This window comes from Drosophila hydei, unplaced genomic scaffold (genome assembly GCF_003285905.1).
Source record: "Drosophila hydei strain 15085-1641.00,03,60 unplaced genomic scaffold, DhydRS2 tig00000215-arrow-arrow-pilon, whole genome shotgun sequence".
Classification (NCBI taxonomy): Eukaryota; Metazoa; Arthropoda; class Insecta; order Diptera; family Drosophilidae; genus Drosophila; species Drosophila hydei.
Genome location: NW_022045687.1, coordinates 889730 through 917276, shown reverse-complemented (window position 1 = coordinate 917276; position 27547 = coordinate 889730). Strand labels below are relative to the sequence as shown.

Below are 27547 nucleotides of genomic sequence, written 5' to 3'. Positions count from 1 at the left end.
CGCGGAAATGGAACCGGAGTGGGCTGATATACGGCAGGGAAAACAATTTTCTACGGCAATTGTTTTTTTATTTTCTTTCGATTTTATTTTATTTTTTATTTATTTCTTTGCTGCCTTTCGCTTTCGTTTTTTATACTTTTTGGTTGCCTGTTGTTATCAAAGTGGAGGCTGACGCTTGCTAATGCCACTTCTGTTCGTGATGGGACGGCTGTTGTTATTGTTGTTGTTCTTTTTGTTGTCGTTGTTGTTATTATTGTTTTTTTGTGGCTCTTATCTGTGCCACCTTACTTGCCTTTCAATTTTGCAAGCTGGCGTAAACTTTTACTTTTGGCTTGCCGCAAATTTTTTTACTCCAACTGCCATTTATCAAAAATGTTCTTTTGTGCGCCGACTGTTGATGGAGGAGCTGGAGGAGGAGGAGGAGGAGGAGGCGGAGGCAGGGGCAAGGGTTTGTGCAATTGCGGGGTTTTTATTTGGCCGGAAATCGAGGGCGGGCAAGCGGTCGCAATGTCTGGCTGACTCTGTGTGTGTGTGTGTGTGTTTCTGTTTATGTTTGTGTTCGTGTTTGTAGTGAGAGCCTTAGACTCAGTCTCAGTCTCAGTCTCTGTCTGCGACACGGCAACGGCTGGCTGCCCACATTTGTGGCATCTCCGGTCGGTCGTTGACCTTGACTATTTAGCTTGTCAACGCCAAAAGAAATCTATGTGAGGATATCGGACTCTTGATTGATTGTTGCTACGATTGTAACACAATTGTTTTATATGTCCGTGTGGCATGTATTATGTATGAGCCACGCCCCTTTCGACTCTTCCGCTCGTTTGCCCTTGCTGCCGGCTTTATGTTTGTTTGGTGTTGTCTATCGAAAGCTGCGTTTCCGTACTTTTTCGCAGATTTCCGGAACTTGTTTACCGGACCGCACTGCTGCTGCTGCTGTTGCTGTTTCTATTTCTGCTGCTTGGCAAGTTTTGATTACTTTGTCTGGCTAACAAGTAGCTAGCGAGCTGCCTTGTCAGTGCTTCAATTTCGATTTTGATGGCAAATATTGTCGTTATGTCCTTTCAGCCGGCGTCCTTCCTACTCCTTGCCATCTATTGCCCACTCAATGGCAACGAGTGTGTGAGTGCATTTAAAATTCAATTTGGAAATAGAATTTGATTGCTTCTGTTTTCTATCCTTTCTTATGCTGACTGCTCTATGCAACCATCTACAAAAAAAGAGAAGCAAATATATATATATATATATATATCTATATATATATGTTATACATATATGTATATTTCGAGTAGATGCACACTTATTTATTGATGCCCTTTGGGGTAGCGTTATCTTTGTAAAGTTTCATTTGGTTATTGCTTGCCCCATATATATATATATATACATACATATATTATATATTCAAAAATTGATTCAATTTGCCTCGCACATTTGCATCCTCCAAGTGATTCTATAAAGAGAAATTTTCAAAACACACAAAGCAAATAAGTTGGCAGTTAAAATTTAATTAAAGTGATCTTAAGTCAACAACTTATATGTATCCATACATATGTATATATATATATATGTATATAAATATAAATGTAAATGTAATTGTATGTATAAATCAGAGAGCTCTCAGCGCATATTGTCCTTTGCAATTCCAAACGCATTTAAAAAAAAAAAAAAATATATATATATATATATATATATATATATATATATATATATATATATATATATATATATTTATATTTATATAAACATATATATGCATGCGCATACAGATGTTCGCATAAATTCATTTTTAAATAGTCGCCCAGGCGCTGGGCCGACTGCCGGCCAGGCCTCGGTGCGGTTCGTGCACATTTTTTTGGTATTTGAAATTGCGCTCTCATTTTGGCATTAAAATTGCAGCAAATACTTTGAATAAATGCGCCAACCGCATGACAAATGTCTTGCATTAAATATAAAATATGTCCCAATGGGACACACAGCCACAGCACCAGACCCAGACCTAGAAACAGACCCAGAAACAGAAACTGAAACAGAGCCAGAGCCAGAGCCACAGCCAGAGCGAGAGTCAGAGCCAGAGCCAGCATCGTTCTCCATCAGTGTCCAGCCTGTGCCCCACAATTGCATAAATACACACGCACACACACACACACACAGACACACACATATATAGGGACACATTTACACAGTCGCCGGATGCGGGCCTAGCAAAAAGGATCAAAGTGCATCTGACATCCAGTTAGAGCTGCAACAAAAGCCCCAACCATTTGGCAGCCGACCAACAAATTTCCATCTACTGAAGCTGCATTTCCATCAGCTCCTGGCTGAGCCTAGCTACAATTGAAATATTCATATTAACAGCTGCAAATTGATCTCGACAACAAAAGTCTGATTTACTTAATATTATTGAAGTTGCTTATTCATAGTTGACCATAAAAAACTTATGATTTATGTGTGAATATTTGCTGAGGCCGGCACATGTGGAAAGAATTTGAAAGTAGCTTACGGTAAATCACTCGAACTAAATCTTATTTGTGTGAGCTCTTAATCAGCCACCGATTTTATAGTAGAAAATTGCCGTATGCCCAGAATCCATTCATTCATTCATTCTTAACATGATTCGATACGAATTATAAGTGGTATCGATAAATGATTAGATATCAACTATAAATGAGATTGATAAATGAGTGGAAATCAATTATGAAGGATATCGATTAATGATATCGATAAACGATACAAATACAAAATAATACGAAATCAATTATAAAAGATATCGATAAGTGATTGGAAATAACATCGATTAATGATGTCTATAAATAATTAGTAGCTCACTATAAATTATATCGATAAATTATACAAATTCGGTTATGCATGATATCGATAAATGATACGAAATCAATTATAAAAGATATCGATAAGTGATTGGAAATCAATTAAAAAAGACATTGATTATTGATATCGATAAATTAATAGGATATCTATCGATAAATTAATGATATCGATAGATGATTAGGAATTCACTATAAATTATATCGATAGACGATACAAATTCGGTTATGCATGATATCGAAAAATGACACGAAATCAATTATAAAAGATATCGATATCTGATTGGAAATCAATTAAAAATACATCGATTAATGATATCGATAAATGATTAAGAGTTCACTATAATCGATATCGATAAATGATACAAATTCGGCTATGCATAATATCGATAAATGATAAGAAATCAATTGTAAAAGATATCGATAATTGGTTGAAAATCAATTAAAAAATACATCGATTATTGTTATCGATAAATGATTAGGAGTTCACTGTAATCGACATCGATAAATGATAAGAAATCAATTATTAAAGATATCGATAAGTGATTGGAAATCAGTTGTAAGTGACATCAATTATTGGTCGGATGTTCCATATAAATGATATCGATAAATGATTAGGAATCCACTATAAGTGATATCGATAAATGCCAAAAACTGAAAGCTCCAATATTTGTTAAATACCCACACAAAGGCAAAGACAGATAGTTGTTGCTTCAAAGTTCAAAGCACGCCCCTTTGTGCATACCCGAGCGCATTAGACCCGAAAGACTTTTAAGGCGAGAGCACATTTTGTTACCAAACATATTCGTGCCATAAACATATCAATGAGAACGGCCAATAAACATCAAAGTCAGTTAGAAGAGGCACAGAGATGGCATGAAAGAGCTCGATGTGTGTGTGAGTAGGTGTGTGTGCGTAGAGGCTTGTGAGTTTCACATGGTGTTTAAGGTAACTTAAAGTCACTTACTTGCCTAACTGCAGAACGCAAAGCACAACGCACATAGTACGCAAATAGTAGTTTGCTCGCTTGAAGATTGAATATCAAAGCCTACAATTCCCTACAGATTGGCCACATTTTGTGGGCAGACTTAGGTAAGGAAATATGCTTATGCCTCGCTTCAGGTGAAGTCGTCTTAATTATTTCGTAATTTGAACTGCATTAATGAAGCATTTCGCCAGCTCGACTGTGACTCTGCAGTTCTCTAGGCTGTTCGCTTGTGTTATATGATCACTTTGATATCCGAATCTCCCTTGAATGCCCAACTCTGGCATCGCTGCAGTCTATCAATGGTATCATTAACATTATCGGTTTGAATAATTGCTGTTTAGCAAATTGACTTGATTGGATAATTGAAAATCATTTCGAAAGCCTTTCGACAGGCCACAGGCAATGCATGGCAAACTGTGAAGCGAGCCAATGGGACTAACGACAAACCACAAATAATTGGCAGCCAGGTCTGGCAACAATTTGATTTTGCCAAAATAATTGCATGCAACGAGTGACTGAGCCCAAACGACATCTGAACAGAAGTTGAAATTCCTGAATAATGCAGACTAAATTGTTTTAAATTTTGCATAATAAATCGATTAATGATAGAGTAATGCATTTGTATACAATAATTTGGCCATACAAATGTAGGTAATCATGTTTAAGTATGCTAACTAATATGATAACAGTGCTGCTCGTAAGTATTTGTATGCATAACATAGTTAATAAATGATGCGATGTCTGTGTGTTTTTGGTCGAACGTTTTTCAAGTTTACTGACCAAATAGGTCACTGCCCTGGGCCTATTTTCGGTCGAAGGCACCTTTTTGCATATATGTATATACATATATAAAACTACAATAAATCAATTTGCTGCCTCATAATGTGAGTTTGCTCAGACACACACACACACACACACGCACAATCACCTAGGGCCGTAAACGTTTCGTATCACAAATTACATGACGCTTATCGTTAGTTTTACAAGCGTCTTCCTCCAGTAAACGCACTCTTCCTGAGTGACTGACGAGCTGATTCTGTATTGCCTGAATCCTGCCTGTAGCTCAATTTGTTTCACTCACTGACTGACTGACTGACTGACTGAATGGCTGACTGAATGACACGCTGTATGGCGTACGCATTATCTGGGGCGCCATAGCCACCCACCCACTCGTCTGCTGATTGCTGTCTCAATATTGTTGTTGTTGTTGTTGTTGCTGCTGCTGCTGCTGTTGTTGCTGTGGGTTTTTAGCTCGCTGTGGCAGTGGGTCTCTGGCGTTATTGGCTTTTTTCTCAGTCTTTGGCATTGTTGCCATAGTCAGCTGCGAATCATTTATCATCTTTAGTCGCCCGCTTAAATGCGCCTCAAAATTATGTTTAATTTCACATTGAACAGCTAGCAAAAGACTATTTGGCATTCCGATTTGCGCAACGGCATACACGCACAATTTATGTGTTTTCTGATTAAAGCTAAAGCCAAACGAGCGCTATATAAATTATCAGCAAGCAATAGGCAACGCACAGTCTTTTTCCTTTTGTAAACAGCACTCGTGGCGTATACGCAATGTGGCGCATAAATAAGCGATTAAGTTAGATTCAATCAGTTCGCTATTCGAGCTTTAAAGTTCGATCTTTGACTCATTGCGTACAGCATTTAGTTGTTTATTCAATTAAAGTGAGGCTAAACGAAGCATTGGATGCCACATACAATCAGTCGAGGCATCGGATTGGAATCGTCTTCAATATTCGATGGCAACGAGACGGTGGCAACGACGCGTAAAAGACGCTGAACTGGCATGCCAAAGGGGCCCCCAGCTGAGAGTCGTTTGCCTTAGGCCGCCACAGCCTTCGGCCTTAAGCCAGCGAAAAAGTGTGCAGCAATTATGCCGTAAGGATGTACGGCAGCAGCAACAGCCGTGGGACAGGACGTTCATTAGGATTACGCAGGCGACGAGCGACGCGCTGGCTGGGCTAAGTTAACGACTCGTTGTCATGCCTTTTCCCATTTCTAATACTAGGCGAGGAAAAAAAGCAGATGGCTTGAAGTGACATGTGAAATCAAGCTGTGTGTCAAGCATGAAACTCCAAAGAAAACCCCATTAATCTGACGAATCTACAAGGGGAATATACACTAACTCCTACCGCAACACACTGATAGAGTTGCAGCTGTCGTGACAGCTCAGCAATTGGTAAAACTTATAAACTTGCGTAAGATTCAATCGTTCAAGTCTCTCCCTTTCTAACGCCCTTCTTCTCTCACTCAAGTATCTCCAAGTGTAACTCTAAAAGACGTCTTACTCTTCTCCATTGATAGCTCAGCAATTGATACGAGCTACCGATAAAACTTATCGATTCTCCTGAGGTTTTCCCATTCAAGTATCTCTTAGTGATACTTGTGATGACAAGTGATGCCTTTGTCCTCTGACAAGTCTAACGCTGAGGGACGTCTGTCTCCTCTTCATAACAAATTCTGATTCAGTTGCAACAAGAAAATAACTAAATCAAGTTTATAATTCACATTTACCAACTCTAAATATCTTGCTCAGCTCTCAGAATATTTGTATAAAAGTCGCTACAATATCTAAACTATATAATCTCACCAATCAATCGGCATCTGGGCAAAAGTTTTATTTTAAAAATATTTTTGCAGGCATTCTTTGCTGGTTGCAATGCATCGACTTTTTGACTTTTCAGATGCAATCGCCCACATCGATGCACGATAAATTCCAGCAGGCATGCATTTTTGCCAAAAAAGATAGAACATGAAAATCAACATTTTTTTTATCACTTCATTGTGTAGGAGAGGCGAATAGACATCAATGCGAAGCTTGATAAATACTAATTGAATTCTGAAACCGATGCAATGTGCAGAGATCTCGAATATTTCGGGCAAAAGCTCACAGTTGCATGCGAATGCTTTGTTTGTGTGTGTGTGTGTTTGAGAGAGTATTTTTCTGTCTTTTAATTAAATCACTCGTATGTGTTAGCTTTGCCAGGTTTTAGCATTACAATAGAACCCCACGCCCTCCCCACACACACACACACACACACACACACACACACACACACAGTCAAATAGCTCAGCTCGTCGTGTTCACATTTTCTGTTATTCCCATGCTGTGACTTATCATTTTTATTAAAGGACATAGAAATATTTTCACACAGAGACGGCAAACACAAAGGTGGCCCACACCAAACCTGAACACACCCAGACATCCACACTCTTGGTCTACTGCTATTGTTGAGTAGGCAAAAAGCAAACGAAATAAATGTGTAAAAACACACTCACACTCACACACACACGCTTGTGTGTGTATGCTAAATATTTGTTGTGTGCCAACAGCTGAGGCAACTCTGACTAAACTGGAATACATATTTAGCAGTTTATTATCCTCACACATTTTGCATACTCGCACAAGCTGCAAAATAAACTCCGATTTCTTTAATTTGTGCCTGGTGCGATAGAAAATTCAGCAAAGTCGCACAGAGCAAAAAAGCCAAAAGGAAAATATAATAAATTCCAGCAAAATCAATTAACTCGAATGCATTTCGTTTGAGAATCCAATTATTGTTAGTTTTTCCATTCCTATTTAAGAATCGCCAAACTTCGTATTGGACGTTGCTAACTCAGGCCCAACAGATAGCTGACCTAGTGCAGCCGACTCTGGTACTTAATGAGTTAAAGCTTTGAAGACTTTCAAACACTCTATATACAGGGTGACCTATAGGAAAACTATCAAACTGCACTCTCTTGTTAAAGGGGCTAATAACTAAAAACTCTGACAAGTTTTAGTGCTTTTTTCAACATTTTTTTGTCTATTCATGAATATCTATTTCGACCCATTCGAAATAATACCTGCCTTCTGGGCCTCTTCTTTTTTTGGCTTCACTTTTTGCAATAGGCAAAAATGAAAGTCAAGCCAAAGCACGACCAAGCCGAAGAGCTATCAAAATGTCCTCACTTGTTGTCACTTGAAGAACATGAGTGAATTCGATATACTTTTCGAGCAGACCTCGTATAGGCACATCATTCAATTGACTGTCTGGCAATGCCTTATGCAGCATATCGCCTTTTCTCATTCTGCTATACTCTTTGCTGTACTCCTTCGACACTACGTATCTCTCACACTGTGCGACGAACTGCCTGCGCTCTGTAGCCATAATAACATCCAGAATAGCAGATAGAATGTCAATTGCATCCTTTTACTATAAAAGAAGTAAATCATGATGGAATGGCAAATCCTAATGAATATTTTAATAACTTAAGCCTATCGATTACTTACACAGCATTGAAAATATAATTATAGCAAATAGTATCACTCTTGCTTGGTCAGCCATCATATATTTCATGTAAATCGTATTAATATTTCAATCGTATTGAGTTTATTTTTGGCATTTTTATCAAATCGAAATATTCGATTTTTGGATTTCACATTGACACACACATACACACATACATAGATGCACATGTATATATAATTGCTGTTAATTTTTAAGTCCGAAACGGATTTCAACTCTATGCAAAGCCATAAAAAGTTTTCGCTTTTCAACCACAAGCAAAGCTAAAAGTTCGTAACAAAAAAACGAGAGAGAGAAAAAGAGATAGTGAACGGAAGAAATAAATTTAGCTTGGCCAAGCGGGTATTTCAGCTATGCCATGCAATGTGCAACAGCTCGATTCGGTCTCATTTAATCTAAATGGTTCACTAAAGTTAATTGAAATCGCTGTGACACAGAACATTAAATTTTGGTGTCCTCTTTTTTATTTTTTTTTTTGTTTTTTGTTATTTGTCTGTTGGCATTTTGTTCATTTTTTGTGTCCTACATGTACATCGAGCAATGTAATTTGTGCATCATGTTGCATGTTTTTGTTGTTGGCTCGTGCCCTCGCTGGGGCGGCAGCGTGTTGGGGTGGGCGCCGTGGCAGCATAGTTTTCAGATAAATTGCATTACTTTGCATTTTTGTTTTGTGCTTGTGAGCGAAACAAAACAAAAGGGGCAGCAGGCACACACGACTGCCATACGAATGCGACTACATAGGCGTTGGCCTCGATACTCAAATCAGCGACAAATAAAACTTTATACAACATCGCCAACACACACATAGAGGGAGGCAGAGAGAGAGAAAGAGAAAGAATGCAGAATAAGGGCATTCAAAGCAGGAGACTCCTCTTGGATTAAGGAAACATTTTTGCTAGCCCTTCGACTCGCTGCACGCTGCAGGGTAATCGAAATAGAAAACTAACAGCAACAGCTACAGAAACAACAACAACAATAGCAAATATATTACAAAATGAAAACAGCAGAAATCACACATGTGCAGCGGGCGAGCTGGGCAGCGGGGGTTGGCTTGTGAGGCACCAAAGTAAATCAGGTTTATTGCTTCCGCTTGCGCCAAGCTGAATCAATTTCTAATTCAAGTTCTACAACTGTAAATGCAATAATCGACTATCGTCTATCGACTATCGGCCGGTTATCATCGCTTTGCGGCTTGTCTCTGCATCTGTTTGCGGTTCGGCCGAGCATGTCCTGTCATGCACTGCTTGACGCAATGATTGATTGATGCTTGCTTGATTTTCGGCCCTTTTGCAACTGCTGCCAGCGACAGCTACGACCACAGCAGCAACAGCAACACGAGCAGCGAATGCAACTGCCACACTGGACTAGCTGCTCTTCGCAAAGCGGACAAGGACTCAACGCAGCAACGGAAACACAAAAGCTTAATCAGAGAAATGCCACAGCAGCAAGCCACAAGAATTATGCATAGGAAATTTTCGCACGACTTTTACCCCTTTCACGAAAAAAACATGAATTTGATATCTCTTGTTTTGTGCTCTTTTTGTGCGAGCTAACTAAGCAGAAGCTCAAAGGGTGAGTCGTGGAATTTAGCTTAATTCAGGAATTTCGAAAACATTTTATTAAAAATATGACAAAAAATAGAGAATTTGTTAATTCAGTTTATTAGAGTTAGAAAATATGCAGAAGCTCTTATGTGTGAGATATATACATACATATATGTTTGGAGAATCTGCGACATACTCATTCGTTTATAGTACATCGCAAATTTTAACATTTCAAAGAGCTTAGACAAATAAGAAAGTTCTAGCCGGGAGTGCTCGACTAGAATATATCGCGACCACTGCACAGAGCTGCAATTTTTTATGCATGGTCAGGGTATCTGCTAGTCAGGCACTGCCGACTTGTCAAAATGTTGTCCAAACAAAGCAAAACATTTTAATAAAAAACACACAAGCAAAAAATACATTTTAATACTAAAAATAAATAGTAAGGCTTAAACTCTTATTCAATCTTTTTATATCAATCTGAAGTTCAATTGAGTTCAATTCAAGTTTCATTAAACATTTTATGTCCTGCCGAGCAGCCTTCGTTACGCCCAGGCTTTCAACTGCTATGCGAACGTTAAATCCACTTAATGAAAGAAATCTATGGATTAACTGTAAATCGCTGATATCACGATATGCAGCATATGTACAAATAGGTACAAACTAGGCCTATACATATATATATATATATATATATACATATGTATACCTATATATACATATATATATATATGTATCGATGGGACTGGTTGGCATTGGGCGGCCTTGGGGCAGGGTGCGGCCCATGGGGCTGGCTTGGGTCATAGCGCTGGGCAACCTTTTTTTGGCCCGCTGCCCCTGGACATAATCAGAGACGCAATCGCGCCGTGGCCTGGCGCAAAATCTAACGCACGCTCATTGGGCTTAGGTGATGCTGATGGCTTTGGCGCTGTTTCAGGTTCAGGTTAAGGTTTGGGGCTCAGACGATTTTCCAAATCGAATTTGTGTTACATTTTTATTTTAATTTTTTTTTATATATATTTTGCGTGATATTCAAAAAAAAAATGAAAAAGCAAGAGGAACAAAAAAGGTAAAATCTTGTGCATTGACCTTTTTCCAAGCGAATGCCGGCCGGGTTAGCTGACAGTAATCCTCTGGGCAGCACTGGCTATGCATGTGCGTGTGTATGTGTGTGTGTGTGAAATGTTGTGCTTGAGCTTATACTACCATTGGGCATTAGCCCTGCCTGACCTGGCTTAATTCTTAACTAGTTATGGCCTAGGACCTTAAGTAAACAATTAGTTGGGCACGAATAAATGAAGCGCTATAAAGTGCGGTTGCCAATGTATGCTGGCCACGTTATTAGATTGTCATGCCACATATAAATACGTAAAGATGTATACATATATATATATTTATATATATATATAGACGCACTTTTGATACATATAGGCGCCACACGACGCTGCAAGGAGTCCAAACGCCAAACGGCATAAAATGTCAAGGACGTTAAAATTTACGTTTTGAGGTTGCCACGCTTCGTTTGGCACTTGGGCAACAACAATAACAACTAGCAACAAACAAGGGCAAAGCACAAGCTCTTCTGGTTGGCATCTCTAAGCAAAACCTTAGCGACATCCAATTCCGAAAACCCACTTTTACATCCAATGCAACCGAGAACTGAGCACCGCACACACACACATCGTGTGCGTGTACAGCTGAGGGTGTGCGTGTGCATGTGTGTGTGTGTGAGTATGTGTTTGTTGCAGTGTTTGGCTAATAGCGCGTATGAGTAATATTCCATGTGGTCATGCCCGGGAGCAACTGCCAGCAATACTAACGAGTAGTGCTGCAACTGTGGCAGCAACAGCAACAGCAGCAGTCCTGCTGGCAACAGGACACGAATTTATTTATTTGCCTCCACCTGTCGCCTGCAATTGTTGTGGTCCGCATCACAGTCACAGCACAGCACAGCACAGCACAGCACAGCTCAGCATGGCACACGAACAAGCCACTAGCCGCAAAGGGCAAGACAAGCATGGACTATTTAAGAAAATATAGCCATCTATAGATTTCATTTTCGACCAACTAACCATACCTGTAGCCCTCATTCAATAAACTAACTACTTTCAGTTCGAATAGGCTCCAAGTAGTTTGAGCAAACCTAACATTGGCTCGAGTGCTCCACAGCTGTGTTCACAAAAATAGCAGTGCGATTGAGCACTAAGCGTTCAACAACACAATTTTGTGACTTACACAATATTTAGAAAACACTTTGCAACGAATAAGACGATGAGCTTTTTTTTAATGTAGATGGCTTTTTCGTCTGGCTCATATTCGAGAAAAGTTATAAGTAACTCAGTGAAATCTTGTTAACTGACTTAAATCAAGTGACCCACTAAATATGTATTAAAAAAGCTGCAGAGATTATCTGGCTGCTGACCCACTTGGCGTGGCCTGGCCGAAATGTTTGCAAGTTCGAACCCGTTGCGAGGCTTAATTCAAACTTGTTGTAAAAAAAGGAGGAGAAATGTAATGTCCTCTTTGGTTCTGTTGCTAAACAATTTTTTATCTGCGTTTTATGGCTAGCCATGAAACTTAAATTGCTCGTATACCCTTGCGGCAAGTACTTGCGGCTTTGCAATCAACTTGTGTTGCTCTGACGTGCCGTGACCTGGCAAGAGTGATACTCTTTACGATTAGGTTATTGCAGCAGCTGCTCAAATGAGTGATCAAAGCTAAATTTTAGTTCATTCTATAACATTTGCCATTTGATCATGAACTATTTCCAGCTTGTGAAAATAGTCTTGACTTGCTAAAAAATCAATCGAACTTCATACATAAAATCTTGTGGAAATCTCAAACTATAGATCAAGTTGGCTTTGTAAATTTATGTAACAGGCAAAACGAAGGTGTGGCACAAATAATATATGTACTTTATCACGACGACAAACTGAGTCAATTTAGCCATGTCCGTTCGTCTGAGTGTAGCGATCTCGCAGTGTTTAGGGTATCTCCAAGTCAGACAGACTCAACTAATGGACTCCTACCTGCTCTTGTGTAAATTGATAACTAATTTATATAATTATATTTTAAATAATAATAATATAATAATATATAAATGCCCAGAATTTGGCCTCAAAATACCGAGCCTTCTGTGAAATTATTTCTCAATTGATTTTTTTTTACTGAACTAACTCAATTATTTTAGTCAGCAAACAAAATGTTTTTCGAAATTTATATTTCTCATGGCAAAGCTTGAAAAGAAACGACAAAAAATATGCTCACTTTATATGTGCCCAGAGATGTTTCGTATCAGAGCTTCAAGCAATGGATCTGGATCTGCATCTGAATTATTGAGCTAAGCACTTGAAAGCGTAAAGCTGCTCAATAGATGGTGTGGCATATGCCACTGCCAAAGACCCCTCCGACTGCCCTCGCCGTTGGCAAGTGTCTCGGCCGTGTGCTTGTATAATTGGGAGCATATTTTTCGAGCGGCGGCTAAGTAAATTCATGCATAATTAATCGGATTGCCGCACAGAGCCGGGGCCGCCGGTCGATCGGGCCTGTGGGCCGCACGTTCGCGTTCGCTTTCGCATTCGCAGTCGCATTCCCGTGCTTTGTGCCCATCTCTATCTCTTGCTCTGCTGCTCCTGTGCCCATTTTCATTGGCGTGCCCCCACATGCATATTTAATATGAGCACATGACTCAAAAGCCCGCAATTAACTTGCTATGAAGAGGGGCCACTCACTCGCTTATTTCCACACAATTAAGATGGCGATGGCGATGGCGATGGCGATGACGATGGCAATGACGATGACGATGACGATGACGATGAGCAGCGCGACGAGCACTCACTTGGCGCACGTGGACACGGACGGCCTGCGGTTGACGATGATTCAGAGATTGTTCCCCAAAGAATAAATAAAAGAGCTTAACTTAACTCGCACAAGCACTTTACACATGCCCGAAATGCAAATTGTATTTAAAATAAAAATGCCTCCGCCCCACACTGCGTATGAGTGACAGCAACTAAAAACGTGCGCATATTGCGTATACGCGCCTTCAATTATTTAACTGGCATACGACCTTTCTCATGCCCTGCACGCTAAGACTAAATGGGCATGACAAATGTAACTCTGAAGTGGAGCAAGCTGCTCCTTTGGATTATAGTTTGATCTCTGCCCGAAACTATAATCCATAGGAGCAGTTCGCTCCACTTCAGAGTTACATTTGTCATGCCCCTTTTGCCTTAGCGTGCAGGGCAGTTAACTGAGAAGCAGAAGAAGCAGATATGCGAGCATATATACATAAATCTATAGTAGTGTAATATACAGGGTATATGCAGGTCGACTACTGCATTTTTACGCACTTTTCTGCTGATGCTAACTACGAAATGGCACAGGGAAGTTAAGGCTAAGTTGCCCAAAACCGTAACCTCAACTCACATCGAATCGAAGGCAGGATTACATATAAATATATATATATATCTAACTATTTATAAGGTGTGCATAGGGCATGCCGGATTCGTTGTACCCAGCTGGAAAATTCATTTGCTTGATTTCAATTTCGTTTGGTCGTTCGCAGTTTGTTTTCCTTTTCTCTCCTTTCTCACTTTTCTCTGTTTTTGCACTTTTTTCACTCATACTTTCTTGCGCATCGCACTTTTACCTGCTTCTTATGATTATTACCCGCTGTAAATTATATTTATATTGCTCGAGCGTGTGCAGCAGGCAGCTCGAAAGTCGGATGGAGCATGGATCCCGGCGAGTGGCGACAGCATAAACTGTGCTGATTATGTGGTGCCAAGTGGCCAAAAGCTGGCACTTTCCAATTGCAGGTGCCGCGCCACAGACTGCTGCTGGAGACCCCCCGTCACGGCCACGGCCATTTGCTGCCTAGAGAGACAGAGAGCGAGAGCGAGAGAGGGCCGAAACCAAAGTCAAAGTCGATGCTGCGGCTAAAGCCAAAAGCCCATGGCAATGTCAGCAATAGCTGTTGCCTTTCCTGTGTTTGCACTTGCGTTTGTGTTTGTATTCGGAAGCACCGCACGCGGTGTCTTTCTACTTGTCTTTCAAATTTGTTGAGTATTCATTACGGTTTAAAGTTTAATGAATTCTCGCGCCCCGGCAAGCCACTCGCCTAGACCCAATGTACATGCACTCGAATTCGGAATACGGACACGAACACACAGTTAGAGCCGAAGATGGAGATGGAGTTTGAGTCGGAGTTGGAGATGGAGTTGGAGATTTGGAACGGACACGCACACAAGACTCTGGCTGCAGGCGACTTGGGGCCACTTTCCGGTTAGTCATTTATGTTGTTGTGCGTACAATTTTGTTTGATATCAAATGGTTGCTATTTTTAATTAAATTATCTGGGCCAAGCCAACTTGCCACTCGACCGAAAACTTGGGCACAACCCAAAAACTTACAAGACGAACGCACAGCCAACTGCCGAGTGGCATATAAAAGCGTATTTACTTCAGTCTAGAGCCAGCCCCCAGCCAGCCAGCCACTAATTAACACCAAATTTATATATATATGCGAGTAAATGGAATAAAAATAGTATGTATAGAGTGCATGTAAAGGAAATTGGAAAGCGCACAAAAGCTGCTCACAATCAAAAACTGTGAGACGTGACATATTTCCATTAGCAAATGCCCAGCAGAGCTTAAGTACAACTGAAAACTGCATTTCAAGTACTTATGCAGCTTACTTACTTACATCTGTATGTATTTGTTATGTCTCAATGCTTGCTAGAGGAAATAGCAGCTCAAGCCCCAGCGTTGGCTATTTGATTGCAGCTTTGCGAAATTGAAATTAACTCAAAAGTTGAAGTTGTCCACGAAACGTTTTGTTCCCATTCAATTCGCACAATCTTTACTATTACATATGCCGCTCTACCTGTAGTTCGATTCAACGTGAAGTCTGTCAGGTGAAACTCTCCCCCAATTCAGGCTTATACTTCTACTTATGCTCGTTTATCTTTACTTATGCTGCCACACTGGATAAACTTGCTCCAACTTCAATTTCTACTCAATTTAAACTTTTCTTAGTCCCTTACTCAGCTATGCCTTACACTCTGGCCATACGCTCAGCTCTCTCTCAATCCATACTTATACTAACGTTTTACTTATATGTATACTTATATGCGCTTTTATATCTACTCCAGCTCCACTTATACTCACACTTCTACTTCAACTTTTAGCTATGCTCTTACTCACTTTTCCTCACTTGCCTATGCTCTCTATTAGCTCTACGCTTACTATAACTCTAGTCCTACTTATACTTATACCAACTTGAAACTATTTTATACTCATTTAGAATACACTTATACTCACGTTAAGCTCTACTGCTACTCATACTTATATTCACTTACTTATACTTAGTCAAACTTATATTCTACTCTACTTATACCACTGCTCTCTATCATTTGCATACTCCTAAGCATTCTTATACTGAGTCTTAACTTATTTCTACTTATACTTATACGCATGTACTTATACTCGTGTGTGTTTTGTCTTATACAGATTCTTACCTACATTTGTCTACTCTTACTCATTCTCGAATTTATTTTTCAATATACCTTCTACTCTCTTATACTCTATTCCTACTTATACTTTTACTTATACTCATTTGAGTTTCGTCTTATACAGCTTCTCCCTTTCTCTTGTCTACTCTTTATACTCTATTCCTTCTCAATAAAATTTATTCAGTTGAATCCTGACTTATACCCAGCCAGTCATACTTATACTCATTTACGGCTCTACTTATAATTTTATTTGTCTCCTTTTACTGATTCTCAGTTTTACCTTTCCTGTAGCTCCTTGAGCCCTGCTTCTTCCTGTTTCACACATTCTCTCTCTCTCTCTCTCTCTCTGTCTATCCCTATGACTCTCTCACTCTTTCGCTCTCACACTTGACGAGCACTATGTCTATTGCTATTCTCTTTCGAGTCGCATCTGTGTCCATAAATATGGAGAATTTATTAAAAATCAAGTGAGTGCCTCGAATTAAGCCTCGGCTATGACGCACAAGCGGAAGCCAGAACCAGAAGCCAAAAACCTAAGCAAAGAAAAACGCCGTTATTGCTTTCAGCTGCCCCAAGCTTTTGGGCACTGTTAAGGCAACACGCACACCCACACACCCACACACAGAAAGCATGCTAGACGAAAACTGAAAATTCTATTCAGTTAAATATGAAACTTAAAGTGAAACAGAATAAGATTTTAGGCAATTATATTTTAGTTTCCCTTACAATTAATTATAAATAAATATAAATAATAAATAAATTAATTATAAAATAATAAATAAATTAACAAGTTTGTTGAGAAAATGCCTTTAACTTCACTTCTAACTTCAGCTCTAAATACTTGCGCTGACCTTTAAGACATTTGCCTTAATAAACAAATCTTTATATATGGATACATCATAGATTGATTGATTGACGGATCTAATGTAAAATCGGTGCTTAATTTGATATACCCTTTGTCAGTCGTGCCGAAAGGGCATCATAATAATAACCGTAAAATGTCAACGTGTCAAAATTTGCCAGCAGCTTCCTTCCGTTTACGCAGCGAAACACAAAAAATATTTTAACACACGCACTACGCAAACACACAAACAGTCAGCCAGTCACGCACACACGCACACACACACGCACATACAGACGCATTCATGAAGGCAAAAGGCTCCAATCTGCGAAAATGCGTAGCACAACACGAAAATGCACAGCCGATCGAAATAAATAAAAAAACAGTTGAGTAGAGCATGCAAAACGACAGCTGACAGACTAGAAAATACCCCGTGAAACATGATGCAACACACATACAAATACTTTTTGCAGCCACTCAGAGCAAATGATGAACAATCACAGAGCGAAAGTCGAGACATCATGAAGAGACTACAGAGACACTAGGATAAGCTTTGCCCTACACAGCCAAACTATGGCAATCGAAAGGCCTGAAGCCAATCAGAGTCAAGCTCAATATGCCCACATGGCAGTGCAGAGACTGTGGGGTATAGTGAGAACAGCAATGGAATCTGCTGCAAGCAATGAGCTGCTGCATATGTATGAGTGTTGCTGTATGAGAGACTGAGGCTTGGTGGGTGTGCACAGAACTTACGTGTGTGTGTGTGTGTGTGTTATAAACATCCTAAATAAACAATTTAACAACTTGAAAATTCCATTTATTAACCTTTTTACGCATAATAAAATTCGAAACCTTTCCAACACACATGCACATGCCTCTCGCACACACACACACACACACACATATATATATATATATTTATATATAAAATAAAAGAAGTATTGCACAACGTAGTGAAGAGAAAAATAATAATATGGCACAAAACAGAAGAGCAACATGCCAGAGCAACAACAACAGCAGCAGCAACAACAATGGCAATACCAACAACAACAACAACAACAATAACAACAGCAACAGCAGCAACAACAATTTGCTGGAGTGGATTAATAACAAAGTCAACAAGGATAACACGCCTTAATTATGTATGTACAGGCGTTAGTGCGCACTGTGGGCGGGGCACGCGAGGCACGCAGGGCACTTGGGGCAGGTGGCCATCTGGTGGGCCTGCTGGGCCGACGGGCTGATGGGCGGATTCGTGAAAAGCGGGCGGCAGCTGGGGGTTGAGAGCGGGTTAATGCGACGAACAGGAAGAGGGCGGTTCAGGTGTTTGCGGCTGAATGACGTAAATTGTAGTCAAACAGCAACGGAGACGGCAACAAACAGACAAACAAACACACAAATGAAACAAAACGAAACCAAACCAAACCAAACGAAACCAAACGAAACGAAACGAAACAGTCAACCAGCCAAGCAGCCAAGCAGCCAACTAACAAATGCGGGTCCTGCTCCGCACGCTGAGATCTCTGAGAGATGGCATCCGTTGCCGTCTTTGCCACATTGATGAGCAGAGCAGCGGGCTGCTTAGTGCGACATACACACATGCATGTGTGCCTGTGTGTGTGTGTGTGTGTGTGTGTGTGTAAAAGCAAATACTTGTTAACGAATGCGGGTACAAGCGCTGAGCCACACTGCGCGCATTTTCATAAATGAATTTCATTTGTGATTTCGCCAGCCAAAGCACTGTCAATATGTTGACACCAGCCTGAACTGTACACGCTCTTCCCTCATTGTCTTCCTGCTCTTGTTCTTCTTTGTTTTTACTTTTTTAATTGCCAGCGAATTAGGCGCTTGCTTCACTTTTTAGACTCGCTTAGCATAAATTTAATTATGATTAAAAACGAACGTTTTTCGCCTCTTTTGCGATTCACCTCAGCTCAATTCTTAGCACGTAATTGTTTGACTTCTGCACATTCTATATTCTATTGTTATACGTATAAGAAGCAAGTGCCACAACAACTAAACAAAACATAAAATTCTCAACTAGTTCTGCCTCAGCTTACCATTATCATTAGCCAAGTTTGTTGATGATAGGTGGAGTTTTTTTAGAGCTACACAAGTTTAATTTCTAATTAAATAATAAAATATATTTTGAAATTCAATTAAACAGATTTTGCTAGTAAGAATATTGTATGACATTAATGTTTAAATATGATTTTGTTTATTTTAATATTGTAAAGTTACAATTATTATAATCATGCCCAACATCGTTTTTGAAGTCAGCCGGCCAAAGCGCCCCAAGCATGAGTGTAAGACTGTTTTGACATAAGCTTATGAGCTAGTCGCTCTTTAAATGCGATAATTCTGCTTATTTATGCGCATAATATAATGCATAATAAGCTCGACGAAGAGAACTATAATTTTGCATTGCTCTGAGTTAAATCTATCTATTTGCAAAATGTCAAGGCAACTATCAACTGTTAAATTAGCTATTAGAAAAAGAAGTGTTGTCAACTTAAGGTTGTAGCCCTCTAAAAAAAACAGACAATACAATTGACATTGACTACAACTGCTTAATGACACGAGCTTAACTTAATGTCTGGTTAAAGTTGCTTGCATGAGCTCGTGTTGGCCTGCTAGCTTAGCAGGAGCTAAACATTCCTTGGAATATTTTTGTTATTATTCTGAGTAAATTGATTATAAATTATGGAGCCTTTCATTAGGAAGCTAAGGCAAGTCAGAAGGATTTTCATCTCCGATAACCAAATGTCATTAATTTAACTCAGAATTAACAATTAACATGGATGTTATTTATACAAGCAAGTAATTGCGTATATCTAATGACGTATACGTAATATGCAGCGCAATCTTATTGTGCATAGATAACAATATTACGTATACGTGGGCTAAGCTTTGGCCAATAGAGCTACAACAGCCACTGCAACGAGATAACAGCTCGTGTGCAAGGCTTGGAATGTATTTTGCAATCAATAAACTAATTAGTTTAGAGCAAATGCTTAGGCAATGGAGGAAATGCCACATGATTTATAAGGCGCATGGAAATATGTGAAATTTTGGCAGCTTTGAAATTAAATTGAAATAATTTGCTGCCATTGAAGAGTGTGAGTCAAGTGCGGTGAATGCAAGAGAGGGAGAGAGAGAGAGAGACAGAGAAAGAGACGAAAACACTTGGGCTTGGGTTAAGATGTAGAATAAGTATTTAATTACAGCAGACAAAGCTGCGCTCAGCCAAATGGCAGCTGAATGAGGCTGGAAAAAAACACATACACATATATATATATTTTAATATATGTATGTATATATGTGTATGTAAGTACGCATGCAAATAAATATATGCAGCTTGCACAGAATTGAAATTAAAGTTTCAGCTTATGAAGCCACACGCGGATTTCGTATTCCCAGTGCAGCAATTAAAATTCTTAATCGCCTCCATTAGCCCCAGACAGGCTAAAAAATTAGACAGGCAGACAGATAGGCAGACAGACAGGCAGACGGACAAGCAAGCAGCCAGATAGACAAACAGACAGACAGACAGACAGATAGTCATATCTGAATGCATATTTTGCTCTTCAATTGGGGCAATTTGCAGTCGGCTGCTGCTGCTGCTGCTGCTGCTGGAGCAACAATTAGAGAACATTAAAATTGCATCATGCGAAATTGAAGCGTTAATGAAAATGTGTTGACATGAATTTTCATGTTCACCTGCCTCATTCCCTGCCTCACCCTCCGCCCGGCGCCCCCCCACTCTCCAGTATAGATATATATATAGCATAATTTATATCTTTGCCATATCAAGTCGGCATAAATGTAATTAAAAAGCATTCAACGCATGAAATTACGATGAAACATGAAACATTTTCGTATTCATTTTATTCCTAATTAGAAGGGAAAACACAGCCAACATGAAGAGGGAAGAGGAAACATCTAAGAATTATTCCTATTGCCTACTTTTTGGGGCCAGCTCAATTTCTGCTACTGTCAGACGCACATAAAGCTGGTATCAAATATTCAATGCATAAACTGCTTAACACAATTCAATTTTGCCTTATCTAATTGTATCAAATTTAATACTCATTAGCAGCACACCTAAGAACACTGAGAGCCTTCTACAACATATCAAAGTAGCCTCGCTGCATTGCTATTAAAATTATAATTCTATCATACACTGTGTTCTATAAATAGTCACATTTATATATATAGTAACCTTAAGTTACTCATGTTACATGCATGAGCTTCAGTTATCCATCAGTGGCCGAATCAATGCGATTCTGACTCTGCTGCATGGGTAAACATGGCTATGAATGCTTTACTGCAGCTAAAGATTAAGCATATCAGTTAATGTATACAAATATATATATATTTAATACACACGTATAATGAATAAATATATATATATTGATGGAAGTGCAAGGCAAACACCTCTGCTTAGATTTACCTTGTTTCCTTACTTCAAAACCTTTTGAACTCTAACTAAACTTGTTCTTCTCTTAAACCAGAAGCTTTCATAATTTATTTAAAAAATATTTTAAATTTGTGAACTGAATTTGTATATTGTTTAACTTTAATTTTATAATAATTTAGTATAATACAATTTAAATTTACAAATTTAGAAGAAATATAATTTTAATTGTAAGTTTTCTTTTTATTTTATTATAATTGAAGCATAAAATAAAAATAAAAAGGTTTTTATTTAGTCATTCATTAATTTGATTATTTTAGACACGTTAAATATTAATACAAAAAATATATATAAAAAAAAAACAAAGTCATAAATTATATAAATAAAAGCATTTATTCTTAAAGTATTTTCTAAATTATAATAAGTACAAGAATTAAAATCACATTAAACTTAATTATTAATTTGTAAATGAACTTTAAGGTTTAATATTAATTTATTGTTTAATATAAATTTAAATATATACTTATTTATTTTTTTATTTTAGTATTAAAATTTATATTTAAAGTCTTGGCTTTAATTATAATATAATTGCGCTTAAGAACTTTTCTTTTCTTTAAAAAATTTTAGTTTGTTTATTTTTATTTTATTTAAGCATTAATATTTTAAATTAATATTATTTAAATTTAAGTTACTTATTGTTGTTTAATTATAATAAAAATAAAATTAAACACATTTGCTAATTAATTTTATTGAATTTTGTTTAATGTGAGTCTTAATATTATTTAATATTATCATTTATGGGTATTTCTTCAATTATAATAAATTTAGAATTTAAAACATTTCTGAATTTGTCATTTGCAATTTAAATTTGAATATTTATAAATCTTTTCTTAGACCTCTCTTTGTATGAAAATGAAATAAGTAAACAATTCACTCAGTTCACAGATTAATAAACCAGATTTTTCTCTTCAATTTGCCAGGCAAAAGGAATAAGTCGAGTGAAGTCGAGCTGGGAACTGGCAATGCTTGACTAGAATCTTGGGAGCTTGTGAATTCTTCTGTTTGTCTTGGCTTGCAAATAGCAAATTGTAAATGTTCCATCAATTTAGTTGTGTTGTGTTGTGTTGTTTGGCAGTCGGAGCTGCCGTGAGCCAGACCGGAGTGCGGAGTCTTAGGATTACAATACTCACCCGATGGGCCGAGAGTTCGCTGCGTTCTTTCGCTGTAATTTGTATTTTATTCTATTTATTTTGGATTTTTATTTTTGGTTTGGCACTGGGCGAAAAGTTTCTTGGGCCAAAAGGAAATTAGGCAAAATACTGCTGCTGCTGCTGCTGCTGCTGCTGCTGGTGATGTTCGGGTTCGAGTTTGCCGTATTAAATACTTTCGAAAGTCATTAGGCTGACCGGGCGGGGCTTCAATTAATGCGATCTATGGCGAGTGGCTTTGAAGTGCCTGTCAAAGTGCTGACAGTTGGAAAAAGAATAATCGAAAATTAATGCAATCATAAAGGCAGCCCGAGGTCCGCGGTGCGGGGTCCGAGGTCCGAGGAATGCGGCTAAATCTTGGCAAATTAGTTCCAAGTTCTCAGCCCTGCCCGGAGACTGCGAACGGGAGAGAGGCGGAGAGAGGCGGAGAGAGGGAGAGCGTGGGCGAGGGCGAGTGAGGGAAATTTGATTTGTTTGCCTGCTCCGCCGACTTCGACAACAATTCACAAAAGCACCGTTACAAAAAAAAATAACAAACAAACAACCATTTGGCAAGAATGCACAGCAAAAAAATGTAGATTTGGCTCTGATCTTTTGTGGGCCGCAAAATTTATGTTTACGCGTCGCTGCGCCTAAGGACCTCGCGCCTCCGATTCCGGCCGTGTGTAACAAACAACGGCTATGGCAGCGGCAACGGCAACAGCAACGGCGACGGCGACGGCAATCGCACGTGGCACGAACTACGCTGACTGAACTAACTTCAACGGGCTGCGCTACAGTGAAAGACTCTGCTGAAGATTATTGATGCGACTCGTCCGACCGCTTCATGCGAGACCACGACCTCGACTGAACGGCGTGAACGGCGTGAACGGCGTCGAGCCAAACGAACGAACGAACGCCAGTCGCAACGTGGCGACTACGTCAACAACAACAGCAACGGCAACACGACCACGGACAATCAACTAGCTGGCTGGCTGCACTGCTTCGACTGAAGCGCAATTTTCAACTGAACTCAGTGATGGCAGCCACGTGCAACGGTTCCTAGCTGCTGCTGCGGCGGCTGCTGCGGCGGCTGCTGCGGCTGCTGCGCTGCTCCAGGCAATTGCCGCACAGCTTCCTTCATGCACGAACCCTAACAGCGGCACACTTCGGCAGCTGTTAAGAGCTCTGCTAGCTAACAGCAGCCGGACTGTTACGAAATATAAACAAATAAACGCAAGATATACGTCGTTGCCTCTGTTGTTGCTGTTGCTGTTGCTGTCGCTGCCGCTGCCGCTGCCTCTGCTCGCGTCGCTGTCTCTGTTGCTTGTGCTGCTATCGCTCCATCGCCTTTTCTCGCCTTTCCTTCGGCGTTTGTTTCATTTCATGCTGCGGCTGCCACGTGCAGCTCCAGCGGCCCAACAATTAGTAGGGGTATTCCAATTCCCTATTCCTTTAATTCTTCTTCTTCGTCTTCTTCACTTCTTCTTCACTTTTTAATTTGATGCAAAGTTTGTAAAATTAAAGCTCTAGCCTCGCGCCTCTGCAGCCTCTACAGCTAATCTAGTAAATCTTCTAAATATAGGAATAGGCTTCAGTGCTCATCCATCAGCTGTTACTTTTGGGGAAGCACACGATCTCGAAATACCCTTACTTTTTAGCCCTTATGTGTTTTATTATCTAAATCTAAACTCATTTTTCATTGTTTTCTTTTTAACACTTAATGTATTTATATATTAAATCTAAAAAAAAAAATGGAATATATAAAAAAAAATTATTTTATTGAAAAAAATATTACAAAGATTTAAGAACTGAAAAGAACAAAATTTTAGAAATTGACTTCACTTACGATTTCGAAACATTCTCCAACACTGCAGATATACTCGTTGGGCTTATTATTTATGTGAGCATTTTCCAACACTGATGCTTACTAATTCTTAATTATATTTTTGTAAGCCCTTCGCCACACTGCAAGCTGCTTATCGCTTTATATAGAATATAGATTTCTGAAGTGCTTTCCATCATATATAATTATTTTTGAGCCCTTCCAACACTTACTTATAGACGCTATTGCATTGACTTTAAATAGAAATGAAAATTGTACTTTGCATAGAGTTTAAGTTCAGTTTTAATGCCTAGGCATTTCGCGTTTCGCAACACTGGAATCGCAGTTAAAAATTGTTTGCTGGAAAAAAGTTTCTTTGGCTATAATTAAATGCTTAAAAGTTGGCAGCTTTTAATTGAACATCTCGCGCAATCTTAGAGCCTGAAACAGGTTTCGACTGGACGGATGGATGGATGGGCGGATAGGCGGATGGGTAGATGGCGGGTGGGCGGAGGTGCAGGGGTCCAAAGCAAGGCTGAAAGGTTTGTAATCGATGGCTTCGCAGCGCGAACGTGCGCGACGTCCATTTCACTTGCGAATACCCTGTCGCATGACAGTGGCTGAGCGGAAAGCTAGATTGGGCCATGTGGCTCCACATACGTGTCGCGTCGAAGACACTTCCGTGTCATCAGACAAACTATAGCATACTTATGGGCCCACAGATCTCTCGCTTTGCGCAGCGCATCTTGTAGTCGAGTGCTGCCAACATCCGAGCATTACTTTTCGCCTTTCCCTTTTTTTAATTAAGTTAATGAGCAATTAAGCGATATTTAGAAAAGCGGGAAGCCAAAGCTAGCCCATTGACAATGGCCACAGCGCGCGGCTGCTCGACAAGCTGAGAGGCTGGCCGGCCAGTTGGACTTGCAGTGCGACTGAGAGGGAAGCGGCGGAGAGAAAAAGAGAGAGACAGAGCAAGCGAAAGCAAGCAAAATGCAAAGGGGGCCATAAGAACAACAACCAAGCTTACGATACTGAATAAATACATATATGAAATTTAATAAAAAGTTGAAGAAATATATAAAAATATTGTTTTTAATATCTCATTAATTAAAAAAAATAAATATTTAAAAAACAAAAAAACATCGTCAGCCGGGTTGGTGTCTGTGCTTAAACATTCTGTTAGCGTGTTAACATTTTCAGTTGCAGCACTTTCTTACATTTCGTTAGCTTTCGGTGTTCGTTAAGTGTGGAACTCGTTGCCTGCTTAGCTCATATCACAACCATTCCGCTTTATAGCAATACTGCTATAAAGCTAATTGTCCCAAAAAGCTCTAACAAAGTAGGCATAAGTATGGGTGCAAGTATTAGCTTAAACTAACTTTCAAGCAATGCCAAAAGGCATAACAAAAGCTTTACGTGTGCTCTGGTTTATTGACCCCATTGGCAAAAGCTTCTGTTGCGTTTTTTTTTGCTTGCCTTTAACCCCAACTCATTTCCAATAGATGGAATCAAAGTTGTTCCAGTTCGCACAACACAAGCATATATACATACAAACATGTACTTAACCTAGAAATAGGTTTGTGATCGACTAGAACATACTCCGTATTAGAAATGGTTTTCTAAAGTTTACTTAGAACTTTTTTCATATTCAATTAAACAATTTTCTGGCCGTTATTATATTTATAGATCTATTATTAATATATGGATAAATATATTTTATGGCTTATATGTTATTATGTATTCGACCTTATACTTTGATACCATATTATATATGGTATTTACGCTAAAGAGGGGCATGTCAGATTCGTTATAATTTATTTCAAAAAAGGCGAATTGAAGGCGAATTGAAGTTGGACTGAAGGCGAATTGAAGGCGAATTAAAGGTGAATTGAAGGCCAATTGCAGGTGGATAGATGGCGAATTGAAGGTGTATTGAAGGCGAATGTACTGAGGCATAATAACTTTAGCACAGAAAATCTTAACACTTCAAAGGTAGAAACTTCAAAAATATACTGTAATAATTTTTAGATGTAAATTATAAAAGTCTTAAATATAATAATAAAAAAAGGAAAGGGATTACACCTAAAGTAAAGTAAAGCGAGACAAGAAAGAAAGAATAAGTAACGACTACGAGATACCCTGAGCCTTGCGCATAGCTGCTATTACAATCATTCAGCGCAGTCATAACACATACAGAGCAAGCAACACACATACATACCACACACACATACCACACACACATTAGCAGTTTGAGAAGTCATTAAAATTATGGGAGTGATTTCTGGCCACTGTCAGTGTATGCCCAGGAGCTGATCTGACAGCAACGAGTTGCTTGAGGACCCAGAGGAGAGAGTAATCCGTTCTGCACGGCGACAGGGCTTGTGCAAGACAAGCTCAAGCTGAGAAGCCGGAAGCATGGCAGATAAAGAAGCTATGGCAAGTGCTAAAGACCACACAGCCAACATAGGTATATGTACATGAAATATGCAAATATATATATATATATATATATATAGTTATATGTAACTCTATATGCATAAAATAATTTGAATACTTTATTAACGAATCGAATATTCATGCACGAATTTTTGATTGATTGCACACAAGCAGAAAACAAAACAGAAATTTATAAATGTGTGCGTGTGTGTGTGTGTGTAAGCAGATGTTTGGCAACATTTAAATAAATAGTTAAGCTACGCATATTAATATTAATACCTATCAAATGAATAATTAATTACATTAATTACTTGAGCGCATAATTAACACATTTACAGCGCGCGTCGCGGGGGCCTTCAGCATCGATTCATATTTTTTTGATGTGTTTTACACTCGCATTCAGTTAAGTTAACAAAAAACACGCACATAAATGCATAAGTTAAACTCTGGAACACCGTCGACTGCGCATGCATTGTGAAATTGTTATATTAAATAAATATTCAATTTGATGACAGCGAGAAAGTTGCAGAGTAGAGAGGAGAAAACTCCAATTATTTATTACCTGAATTAGTAACAACAACCAGCCAGAGCAACAACAACAAATACAACACTCGAAAACAGTCAACAACAAATGCTTATGAATTGCATTTTGTTAATTAGGCAAATGCACAAATCTCTGAA

The 27547-nt window shown here is 39.0% G+C and overlaps 1 long non-coding RNA gene across 3 annotated transcripts; it reads right to left on the bottom strand.

Moving 5' to 3' along the window:
* Position 1: 1 nt before the first annotated feature.
* Positions 2-23597, bottom strand: LOC115482962. 3 transcript variants are annotated; one of them, XR_003944183.1, is made up of 4 exons: positions 23172-23597; positions 22609-22884; positions 1424-1444; positions 2-1204 (listed from the first exon to the last, which is right to left on the bottom strand). It is a non-coding gene; the product is annotated as an uncharacterized LOC115482962 (long non-coding RNA). The 3 variants fall into 3 exon arrangements; XR_003944182.1 differs by having other exon boundaries at positions 1383-1444; positions 23386-23597; XR_003944181.1 differs by having other exon boundaries at positions 23386-23597.
* Positions 23598-27547: the final 3950 nt, after the last annotated feature.